General features: G+C 42.0%; 1 protein-coding gene across 2 annotated transcripts in view; it reads right to left on the minus strand.

The window, feature by feature from the left end:
- Positions 1 to 12,055, minus strand: part of ADAMTS3 (ADAM metallopeptidase with thrombospondin type 1 motif 3) — a 277,975-nt gene that overhangs the window by 134,011 nt on the left and 131,909 nt on the right. The gene's annotated exons all lie outside the window — the stretch shown is intronic.

Genomic DNA, 12,055 nt, shown 5'->3' on the forward strand with positions numbered 1-12,055 from the left:
AAAACATAAAATGTGTTACGTTAAAAGAAATATCTATTATCTCTAGCTTACAATTAGTGTTTTAAATGGTAAGAATACAATTTTTGAAAACTAATGAACTTTCTTTCCACTTTTGGTTATAAATTCAAACTGGCTAGTTACTGTTAGTTGTTCAGTTGTGTCCAACTCTTTGCAACTCCAAGGACTGTAGTCCACCACGCTCCTCTGTCCAGGGGATTCTCCAGGCAAGAGTACTGGAGTGGGTTGCCATTCCCTTCTCTAGGGGGTCTTCCCAACTCAGGGATCGAACCTATGTCTCCTGCATTGCAGGCAGACTCTTTACCATCTGAGCCACCAGATTAAAATGGTTAAGCTATAAATATCAGTCATTCAAAGGTAGAAATTCATATATGGTAGGAATAAAATATTCCTAGGTGTTGTTGATCCTGTTTGTGACACCAATTGTCTTGCTGTTCACACTGTTTGCTGAACCCAGGGTAGGCAATGCAGGAAATCAGAGGCTGGATGAAGACTCAAGGAACAGTAGGAACTGCAGACACATTTATTTTCTCCTGGCTGGCACGGCAGCCATAACACAGCCTCTCTCCTGGCTGATGAAGCAGGCAGGAGAGAAGCAGCCATAGCAGCAGCCATAACATAACCATAATGTAGCCAAAACATAACCCCATATAACCTAACCATGGGTCACTCCAGTGTAGCCCTGATGCAGCAGCAGCCAGGGCTCTCATGGTGCAGTTCATAACAGGCATACTACACAAAGTAGCCCATGGCCAAGTGAGTACCTCGTGAGGTGCATGTGTAGTGCTATGTGATCTCAGCCGTTACATAACACTGCAAAGTCACTGTTCATAGAACATGGGGCTAGATGGCGTGAGAGTGTGGGGCGAGACAGCCTGACTGGCAGCATCTTGTTAATTTGTTCTTTCCCAACATAAGGTAAAATGGACTTCCCAGGTGGCACTACTGGTAAAGAACCCACCTGCCAATGCAGGAGACAGAAGAGATGTGGTCTGAACCGTGGGTAGGGAAGATCTCTGAAGGAGTGCATGGCAACCTACTCCAGTATTCTTGCCTGGAAAATCCCATGGGCACAGGAGCCTGTTGGGCTATAGTCCATAGGGTCACAAAGAGTCTGACACGACTGAAGTGACTTAGCACACACACACATAAGGCAAAATAAGAGCTTTACATAGGGTAAGAATAAGAAGCAGCCCGGTCCTATGGCAAAACTCCGTCAGCCTCAGGTGTAACAAGGCACTGCAATGTTCTGTTGTTGGACTGTGGGGAACTAGGTTTCAGTGGCTTGCCTATAAATCAAGGGACAAATTTTCAGCATTAACGGCAACCATCGACTTTTATTTAATGTGATTTAAATGTTTATTAAACAATGTTGAATTTAAAAAAAAAAAAAAAAAGAAAATCATACAATCTATATAATTTCATCGGTCTATAGATGAAGCACATTTATGTATTCTACTTAGCATTTTATCTCTAAAAAAACTTACAGGGACATAAATTCAAGAAAAATCTCTGATTTCCCATAGTAACCCACTGTGGGGCTGTTGTCCACTGCTGCTAAGTATTTTTGTAACCCATTTATATCTTCCCATCATATCACCATGGTATGAGAAGAATGAGTTCCATGGAGCACTCCATACATAAAGTTACTTCTGTCCTTAATTCACCTCAGTTTCATTGGAAACTCTATATTTCTAACATTTATTAATTTGAAGAACTAGCTCAAATTTTGCCCATATTAATCTAATTTCATGATTTTACATATTTCATTCCTTCTCCAGCTTCATCCTTTTGAATGAAAAGGTTATCTGATATTCAGTTCCTTCCTTTCACCTCACTGGTGTTTTTATGACTCTGTTTCATCTTTGATTTTCTTAGAAAACACCAGGACTACACTATTCACTACTATAGTTGAAGAGAAATGATAGTTTGTCTGAAATTTATTCTTCATTAAGTATTGAGTCCACGTTACATTCAAATAGCTACAGCTCATATTCCTATTGTAAAGGTCATACACTAATTGTTATTTTGTTGTTTTAGTCTCTAAGTCATGTCTGACTTTTTTGTCACCCATGGATTGTAGACTGCCAAGCTCCTCTGTCCATAGGATTTCCCAGGCAAGAATACTGGAGTGGGTTACCATTTCCCTCTCCAGAGGATCTTCCTAACCCAGGGATCAAACCCACAGCTCCTGCATTAGCAGGCGGATTCTTTATGGCTCAGCCATGAGGCAAGTCCCACATACACTAATGTTGTTCCGTCACTCATTAGCTTCCCACCCTTGGCAATCCCATGGACTGCAGAACGCCAGACTTTCCTGTCCTTCACCATCTCCCAGAGCATGCTCAAACTCATGTCCATTAAGTCAGTAATGCCTTCCAACAATCTCATGCTGTCATCCCCTTCTCCTCCCGCCTTCAATCTTTCCCAGCATCAGGGTCTTTTCTAATGAGTCCGCTCTTTGCATCAGGTGGCCAAAGCACTGGAGCTTCAGCTTCAGCATCAGTCCTTTAAATGAATATTCAGGATTGAATTCTTTCAGGACTGATTGGTTTGATCTCTTTGCAGTCCAAGGGACTCTCCAGAGTCTTCAATATCACAGTTCAAAAGCGTCAATTAATACTTCAGTGCTCAGCCTTCTATATGGTCCAACTCTCACATCCATACATGACTACTGGAAAAACCACAGCTTTGACTGAACGGACCTTTGTTGGAAAAATGATGTTTCTGCTTTCTAATATGCTGTCTATGGTTGCCATAGCTTTTCTTGCAAGGAGCAAATATCTTTTAATTTCACAGCAGCAGTCATGATCTGCAGTGATTTTCGAGCCCCTCAGAATAAAGTCTGTCACTGTTTCCATTGTTTCCCCATCTATTTGCCATGAAGTGAAGGGACTGGATTCCATTATCTTAGTTTTTTGAATGTTGAATTTTAAGCCAGCTTTTACACTCTCCCCTTTCACTTTAACCAATAGGCTCTTTAGTTCCTCTTCACTTTCTGTCATAAGGATGGTGTCATCTGCATATCTAAGGTTATTGATAGTTCTTCTGGCAAACCTGATTCCAGCTTGTGCTTCACCCAGCTGGGCATTTTGCATGATAAACTCTGCATATAAGTTAAATAAGCAGGGTGACAATATACAGCCTTGATGTACTCCTTTCCCAATTTAGAACCAGTCCATTGATCCTTATATGGTTCTAACTGTTGCTTTTTGACCTGCATACAAGTTTCTCAGGAGGCGGGTAAGGTGCTCTGGCATTCCCATCTCTTTAAGAATCTTCTAGTTTGTTGTGATTCACAGAGTGAAAGGCTTTAGTCATCAGTGAAGCTGAAGTAGATGTTTGTCTGGAATTCCCTTGCTTTTTCTATGATCCAACAGATGTTGGCAATTTGATCTCTGGTTCCTCTGCCTTTTCTAAATCCAGCTTGAACATCTGGAATTCTTCATTCATGTACTGTTGAAACCTAGCTTGCAGAATTTTAAGCATTACTTTCCTAGCATGTGAGATGAGTGTGATCGTATGGTAGTTTGAATATCCTTTGGCATTGCCTTTGTTTGGGATTGGAATGAAAATTGACCTTTTCCATGCCTGTGGCCACAGCTGAGTTTTCCAAATTTGCTGGCATATTGAGTGCAGCACTTTCACAGCATCATCTTTTAGGATTTGAAACAGATCAGCTGGAATTCCATCACCTCCACTAGCTTTGTTTGTAGTGATTCTTCCTAAGGCCCACTTGACTTCACATTCCAGGATGTCTGGCTCTAGGTGAGTGATCACACCATCATGGTTATCTGGGTCATTAAGATCTCTTTTGTATAGTCCTTCTGTGTATTCTTGTCACCTCTTCTTAACATCCTCTGCTTCTGTTAGGTCCACACCATTTTTGCTCTTTATTGTGCCCATCTTTGCATGAAATGTCCTTTGTTATCTCTAATTTTCTTGAAGAGATCTCTGCTGCTGCTGCTGCTGCTAAGTCGCTTCAGTCGTGTTCAACTCTGTGCGACCCCATAGATGGCAGCCCACCAGGCTTCCCTGTCCCTGGGATTCTCCAGGCAAGAACACTGGAGCGGGTTGCCATTTCCTTCTCCAATGCATGAAAGTGAAAACTGAAAGTGAAGTCGCTCAGTCGTGTCTGACTCTTAGCGACCCCATGGACTGCATCCCACCAGGCTCCTCCGTCCAGTCCTTCCCATTCTGTCGTTTTCCTCTATTTCTTTGCACTGATGACTGAGGAAAGCTTTCTTATCTCTCCTTGCTATTCTTTGGGACTCTGCATTCAGATGGGTATATCTTCCCTTTTCTCCTTTGCCTTTCCCTTCTCTTTTTTTCTCAGCTATTTGTAAGGCCCACTAACACAACCATTTCACCTTTTTTTCATTTTTTTTTCTTGGGGATGGTTTTGATCACCACCTCCTGTACAATGTTGTGAACCTCTGTCCATAGTTCTTCAGGCACTCTATCATATCTAATCCCTTGTATCTATTTGTCACTTTCATTGTATAATCATAAGGGATTTAATTTAGATCATACCTGAATGGCCTAGTGGTTTTCCCTACTCTTTTCAATTTAAGTCTAAATTTTGCAATAAGGAGTTCATGATCTGAGCCACAGTCAACTTTTGGTCTTGATTTGATGACTGTATAGAGCTTCTCCATCTTTGGCTACAAAGAATATAATCAGTCTAATAAAATCTAACATTTCATAGACTAATATAATTAATATTACATTAATATTATATGCACTAATATGGAATATTAATTTAAATAGCAGTACATTTGAAAACAAAGTTGAAAAAATAATGTATTAGTGTGGAATTGTAATTATTTGAAAATATTTATCAGATCTAAGTCATCTTCTTCTTCTGAGGCTCTTCTTCTTTATTTACAAACGTGAGGTCACTCACTCTCATGGAATATAGGCAAGGGGAAGGGGGGATGATTCCAACCACTTCTAACTGCAGGTCTAATGGCTCTACTGCTCCATGTCAAGCAGCACAGACATGAAATGTAGGTAAACCTTGCCTCATAGCATCTGTTTTCAGCAAATATGCCTATTACTATTGCTTTTCTGTTGCATCCACATCTGTCCCCATTTTCTGTTCTGTCTTCTCCTCCTAGATATGGTCTCACCCCCGCTCCCTCTGTGTAAGCCTCAGAGGGCATTCTCAGAAGCTCTGGTGTCTCCACGTGCCATCTCTACATCCCCCTAACTACTGTGCACATCCAAACAGCCTTTGACTTTATGTCACCTTGTCTTACAAGGAAATATCACTACAGCTTTTCCACAGTGGTTAGTTTTACCCTCTTGAAAAAACTTCTACCCTTTCACTACAAAGAACATTGAGCTAGTGGGCATTCAGTAGTAATGTTATCTCCCAGACACAACTCCAATATCCGGGGTTGTTTCCTCATCTGGTCAATTACTTTTCCCCTAGTGCTGTACTGAAAAAATGCTTTTTTTCACAAGCGGCCTGATTAGACCTTGACCTTTCCGAGTTGTTCCTCTTGTTAATGGATTCATCTCCTCTACAAACACAATTTCCAACATCTTTCTCATGCTTTTCAATTTTTGTTTTAATCTCTTTAGCATTAATGTCATATTCTTAAATCTCTTTTTCTCAGTAATTTTGAAATCACTTTTTTGATGGGTTAATAGTATTCATAGATAGTGAAAGTGAAGTCACTCAGTTGTGTCTGACTCTTTGCCACCCTATGGAGTATAGTCTGCCAGGCTCCTCTGTCCATGGGATTTTCCAGGCAAGAATACTGGAGTGGGTTGCCATTTCCTTCTCCAGGGGATCTTTCCAACCTGGGGATGGAACTCAGGTCTCCTACATTGTGGGCAGACTCTTTCCCATCTGAGCCACCAGGGGTAATGTTCATAAAACACATGCAAACTAAGCATAAACATAGTAAACATATAAAAAGTTAACTAACAGGACTACATCCAAGGCTGAAATGTCCAGCCTCATTCCTAATGCCACCTGTTGATGGGAGGCAGTGTTAACTGGCTTTATTACGGAAACACAGGTCTGTTGTATACCAAAGTCTACAGACTGAAGTTTATCAGTATTCATCTTCATTCAAGTCTTTTTTTTTTTTTTTTTTTGGCCCTAAATCCATTCAGTCACATGGTTCTGTAAAGTCTCTTCCATTCTTTTCTCATCTATTTACACTGCCACTTCCTTAGTTACAGACCTCATCATTGCTCATTTGGATTACAGAAATTGCCTCCTGTTGTGCCTAAACCTAAGTGGACACAGTGGTCACTGAAGCAGCCAGCAACCTCTTAGCAATGGGCAATGACTACTGGAGACACTTGAAAGCAATGGGGAAAGCAGGTAGGATTAGCCCGCATACCATTAAAAATCATTTCTACATACCTTCTATTGGAAATGTTCAAATCTCAGGCCCCATGATGTTACTTTCTCCACTAGGTCACAGGTAAAACTTAAAACATCTAATCCTCCCCCTTAGAAGACAATGAAAATTTAAATGAGGTTGAGGCAGAGTCACTGGCAAGGCAAAAGCTGGATCACAAAACCTCTGACAACTCCAAGGACAGGAAATCTGAGAGCCTGCCTTCTTTAAAAAATTTTTTTCATTAGAATATAGTTGCTTTACAATGTTGTGTTAGTTTCTGCTCTATAGCAAAGTGAATCAGCTATGCAAATACATACATCCCCTCTTTTTGGATTTCCTTCCCATTTAGTGAGAGCCTACCCTTTTATTCATCATGTAAGCAAAGTTAAATGAAAAAAAAAAAAAAGTCTTATCTAAAGCACTGTAGCGGATACCTTAGTAAAATAAAAATTCTCAAAGACATGGTTCACCTACCCTCCAGTTGAGGGCAATCTAGCCAAATAAATGAAATATATGCCTAAAGGTATTCAGTGATGTATATTATGAAAAGTCCAGACAGTAAATGATAACGGCAGTTGAAAGTCAAATTAGGGAGATTCTTTGCCCACAAGCCTACTGCACAAGCCAACTGTCAAGGGAGCTCTTGATTCTCCACCCAAAATCTATTTCAGCTGAAATCTCCCTAATGCCTATGGGAATTTCACTTTGGCCATTGTTACTGTTCACACTGTCTCACTTTTCCACATAGTACAGCAGCCAAAAATTACTATTTCAAATTATGGTATTATTTTAGACAAGCTAGAATGTGATAACAAATGGACAGACTATGTAAGGGCTCAAAACATCAGGTGCTGCTTTCCTGCTCAGATAGAAGCTCAGAATATTTCTAGGTCAGCCAGGCGGGGGTTCCGCTCCACAAGCCATGTGGGTGTCCAGACTGACGGTGGTTCTGCCATTTCAATACGGGCTGCCATGTTTGCCCAGTCAGAAGGGGGAACAGCAGGAGGAAGCCCACACGGAAGATTTTTCTGAGTTAGCCCTGGTCATGTCAGCGGTACCACTTACTTCCACGGGCAGGATACAGTCGCACAGCTGGCTCACAGCCAATTGCAAAGAAAGTCAGGAAACAGAATCTGGCTGTGTGCCCAGGGAGGAAAGACAATGTATTTGATGAACAAGTGGCCATCTCAAACTCAGATAAGATCATGTCACTCCTTCGCTTGAAACACTTCAGTTGCTTCCCATTGCATTTAAAACCACACTCCTTCAAGGCCTGTATCACCCCAGCCCTGCCTATCGACCCCCAAGAACTGCCCCTGTCCCCGTACTTCCAGTGCCCCAGCCTGAGGGGCCTGTGTTCAGTGTCGCTTTTCTTTTGATATTCCCACCTTCTTTATGGCCTCAGACCTTTGAAACGTTGTTGGTTCTATTTAGAATGTTCCTCTCCTGCCATGCTACACTTCCCTTAGCTGGCTGTTTTTATTCTCCAGGTCTCAGTTTATTTATTTATTTTTTTAATTTTATTTTTAAACTTAACAATATTGTATTGGTTTTGCCAAATATCGAAATGAATCTGCCACAGGTATACATGTGTTCCCCATCCTGAACCCTCCTCCCTCCTCCCTCCCCATACCATCCCTCTGGGTCGTCCCAGTGCACCAGCCCCAAGCATCCAGTATCGTGCATCGAACCTGGACTGGCGACTCGTTTCATACATGATAGTATACATGTTTCAATGCCATTCTCCCAAATCTTCCCACCCTCTCCCTCTTCCACAGAGTCCATAAGACTGTTCTATACATCAGTGTCTCTTTTGCTGTCTCGCATACAGGGTTAGTGTTACCATCTTTCTAAATTCCATATATATGTGTTAGTATACTGTATTGGTGTTTTTCTTTCTGGCTTACTACACTCTGTATAATAGGCTCCAGTTTCATCCATCTATTTAGAACTGGTTCAAATGAATTCTTTTTAATGGCTGAGTAATACTCCATTGTGTATATGTTCCACAGCTTTCTTCTGCTGTGGGCATTCATCTGCTGATGGGCATCTAGGTTGCTTCCATGTCCTGGCTATTATAAACAGTGCTGCGATGAACATTGGGGTACACGTGTCTCTTTCCCTTCTGGTTTCCTCAGTGTGTATGCCCAGCAGTGGGATTGCTGGATAATCTTGCCTGGAAAATCCCATGGATGGAGGAGCCTGGTGGGCTGCAGTCCATGGGGTCACTAAGAGTTGGACACGACTGAGCGACTTCACTTTCACTTTTCACTTTCATGCATTGGAGAAGGAAATGGCAACCCACTCCAGTATTCTTGCCTGGAGAATCCCAGGGATGGGGGAGCCTGGTGGGCTGCTCAGTTTAAAGGCAGGTGATGCAAGAAACATGAGTTTGATCCCTGGGTGAGGAAGATCCTTTGGAATAAAAAATGGCAACCCACTCTAGTATTTTTGCCTGGAAAATTTCATGGACAGAGGAGCCTGGCAGGCTACAGTCCACGGGGGTCACAAAGAGTTGGACACAACTGAGTATGGATGCACTAAGATCACAGTTTAAATGTTACTTCCTTAGAAATTATTTTCTGATTCCCTCATCCGCATATAGACTAGGTATCCCCATGTAAATTAGGATCTATCTTTTAGCCAATTAGTCTGACAGAGCAATGTATTTTCTCTCACAGCCCTTAACACAAATCCCAGGTTGACTCACTTAAGTGTTACCTTTATTATTTTCTGTCTCCCTCATGGCACTGTTGGGATTCCCTGCTGGCTCAGATGATAAAGAATCCGCCTGCAGTGTGGGAGACCTGGATTCGATCTCTGGGTTCAGAAGATCCCCTGGAGGAGGGCATGGAGAATCCCCATGGACAGAGGTGCCTGGCGAGCTACAGTCCACGGGGTTGCAAAGAGTCGGACGTGACTGAGCGACTAAGCCCAGAACACATATGGCACTGCCAGCTCCTGAAGCGAACTTGTGTCTCTTAAGTTACCTTTGTCTCCTTAAGTACCAGCACGACGGCCACACAAAATATGCTTTCAATACATTTCTGATGAAAAATGACATGAACGCAAGGTAAAGTGAGGGGACGGAGAATTTTTAGAGGTTCAAAAGGTGGGAGGATTGCTGTGCTGGCTGTGTGAGAGAAGGCATTAGAAGTGAGACAGTCCAGGCTTGAACAAAGGTTGTGAAGCGCAAAACCCCAACACATGCTTGAGGGCAGTGGGTACCCCGCTCATTCAAAGCAGAGTCTGTGCAGGGCAGCTCTGGGAAACAGCTTACGGAAGATTTGTGTCACTTTGTATCTGAATTTTTAACTTGTAGCATGGAGAACAACTAAGGTTGATCAGATGGGCTAAAAGAAAGTGGGATTTTAAAATAATTTGTATTTATTTATCATTTTTGTCTGTGCTGGGTCTTTGTTGCTGTGCATGTGTTTTTCGTAGCTGTGGAGAGAGGGGGCTACTCTTTGACTGCCATGTGCGGGCTTCTCACTGCGCTGGCTTCTCTTGCTGTGGATCTCGGCCTTCAGGGCACAAGGGCTTCAGTAGTGGCCACACGTGGGCTCAGTAGTTGTGGCTTGCAGGCTCTCAGGCACAGGCTCAACAGCTGTGGCACACAGGCTTAGTAGCTTCACCACATGAGGGATCTTCCCAGATCAGGGACCGATCTTGTGTCTCCTGCGCTGGTATGCAGACTCCTTAACACTGCGCCACCATGAAGCCCCATGAAGTGATGTTTTAAGATTTATCTGAGGATTAAGTTCCAGACGGAAGAAAGACTAGGAAACAAGCAAGCATGAGGCTAAAAGTTCAGGTGGCAGAAGTGGAAATGGGAAGAGAAAAGGGGAAAGAGAAAGAAAAAAGGAATAAAGTCAAGAGTGATTATTATAGGAAAAAATAAATACTTGGTCACTTGTTAACATGGAGGCTCCTCTGCTTAAAACCTTCCAAAGGGGACTTCCCTGGTAGTCTAGTGGCTAAAACTCCATGCTCTCAGTGCAGGGGACCCAGGTTCCCACATGTCACAAGTAAGAGTTTGGAGTTCACAGGCTGCAACTGAGACCCGGTACAGTCAAATAAATAATTAATTAAAAAAAAAAAAACCCAAGCAAAACCTTCCAAGGATACCCATGGCATGTACAAGCAAAACCTTCCAAAGATACCCATGCCATGTATATTAATAATCAAAGTTCTCAAGATGCCCATTCTTGGTACCACCATCTCCTGGGCCTCATCTCTTTACTCTTTCCCTTGCTGGTTCCACTTTATTTATTTACTTTTTTTTGAGAAATTTTATCTTTGTTTTATTGTATTTTACTTGTATTTACTTGTTTTATTTGTATTTTACTAGCTTTTAGATATTGATTTTATTTTATTATTTATTATTATTATTTTACTTTACAATATTGTATTGGTTTTGCCATACATCAACACGCACTTTAGCCACAACGGGCTCCCTGCTGATCCCTGATATCCCAGGTAGGTGCCTTTGTTAAGGCCTTTACACTGGAAAGGCACTTCCACTTGTCTTTTCCCTTTCTGAAATCTTTCTCCCCCTGGAATTCCACATGTCTAACTCCTCACCTCCTTCACCTAAGTAAAGCACACCCTGACTATCTACCTGCTTCCCCCACCCAGCACCCCAAACTCTCTTACCCTGCCCATCTTTTCCACTGCATTCACTGCTTTCTGATGCACTAGCTAACCTAACCATTTATCATGTTCCTTGTTTACAGTCAATGTCCCAGCAATATCCTGCTTGTCAGGAATTTACTTTTAGTCTGTTCTGTTCATTCTGTATCTCAAGTGCCTAAAACAGTGCCTGGCACAAACTAGATGCTCAATAAGTATTTACTAGATGACAAAATGAGAAGCAAAGATAAAGGAAAGGAACAAGGTGCAATCTCCAAAATTTTGAAGTTGGGTGACTAGGAAATTAATACTTCTGCTCACAGAAATAGAAAAGTTAAAAGAGAAAGCTGATTAGAAAGGCAGGAAGATGATCAGTTCATTAAGCATGTTCACTTGCGGTAAGGGTGAAAATACTCAACATGCAAAAGAGAGATGCAGAATTTTTATTCAGAAAAATTGCCATGGCCACAAATATATTGGAAATGGGTTGCTTCTCAAAGGCAATAGCTAAAACTGTTGGGGAAAAAATGAACAGGAAAAGTTCATAAAGACATCTGAGGGAGAGCCAACAGCAAATCTTGGGGAAAGCTCACAGAACCTCAGAATATTACTATACAGGAAATTCCTAAGATCTGAACTCAGGACCATGGTCTACAAGGTCCTATATGGCCTGAAATTCTCTATTTGTCTCACTTCTCCTAACACTTCACATCTTGCTCTTTCGGCTCTAGCCATATGGCCTCTAGCCCTCCTGCCCCCACCCCTACAAGCACTTTCCCCACCTACATAAATTAGCTTCCCCTTCTCTCTCTATCCTAGCCTTTTTCCTTTTGAGGCATTACCTCAATTAGCTACATGAGTGTCTGTCATCCTTTTGGGACACAAACTTAATTAAACATAGACTGTGTCAAATTCACTGCTGTATCTCAAGGCCTAGAACAGAGCTTGGCTTGCAGCAGGTGCCTAGTATTTGACGGACACTGGGAGAGGAAATTAATGTAAGAAGTGGACAAGTGAAAATAAAACATCTTAGAAGGAAA

This window comes from Bos javanicus, chromosome 6 (assembly GCF_032452875.1).
Source record: "Bos javanicus breed banteng chromosome 6, ARS-OSU_banteng_1.0, whole genome shotgun sequence".
NCBI classification, from domain to species: domain Eukaryota; kingdom Metazoa; phylum Chordata; class Mammalia; order Artiodactyla; family Bovidae; genus Bos; species Bos javanicus.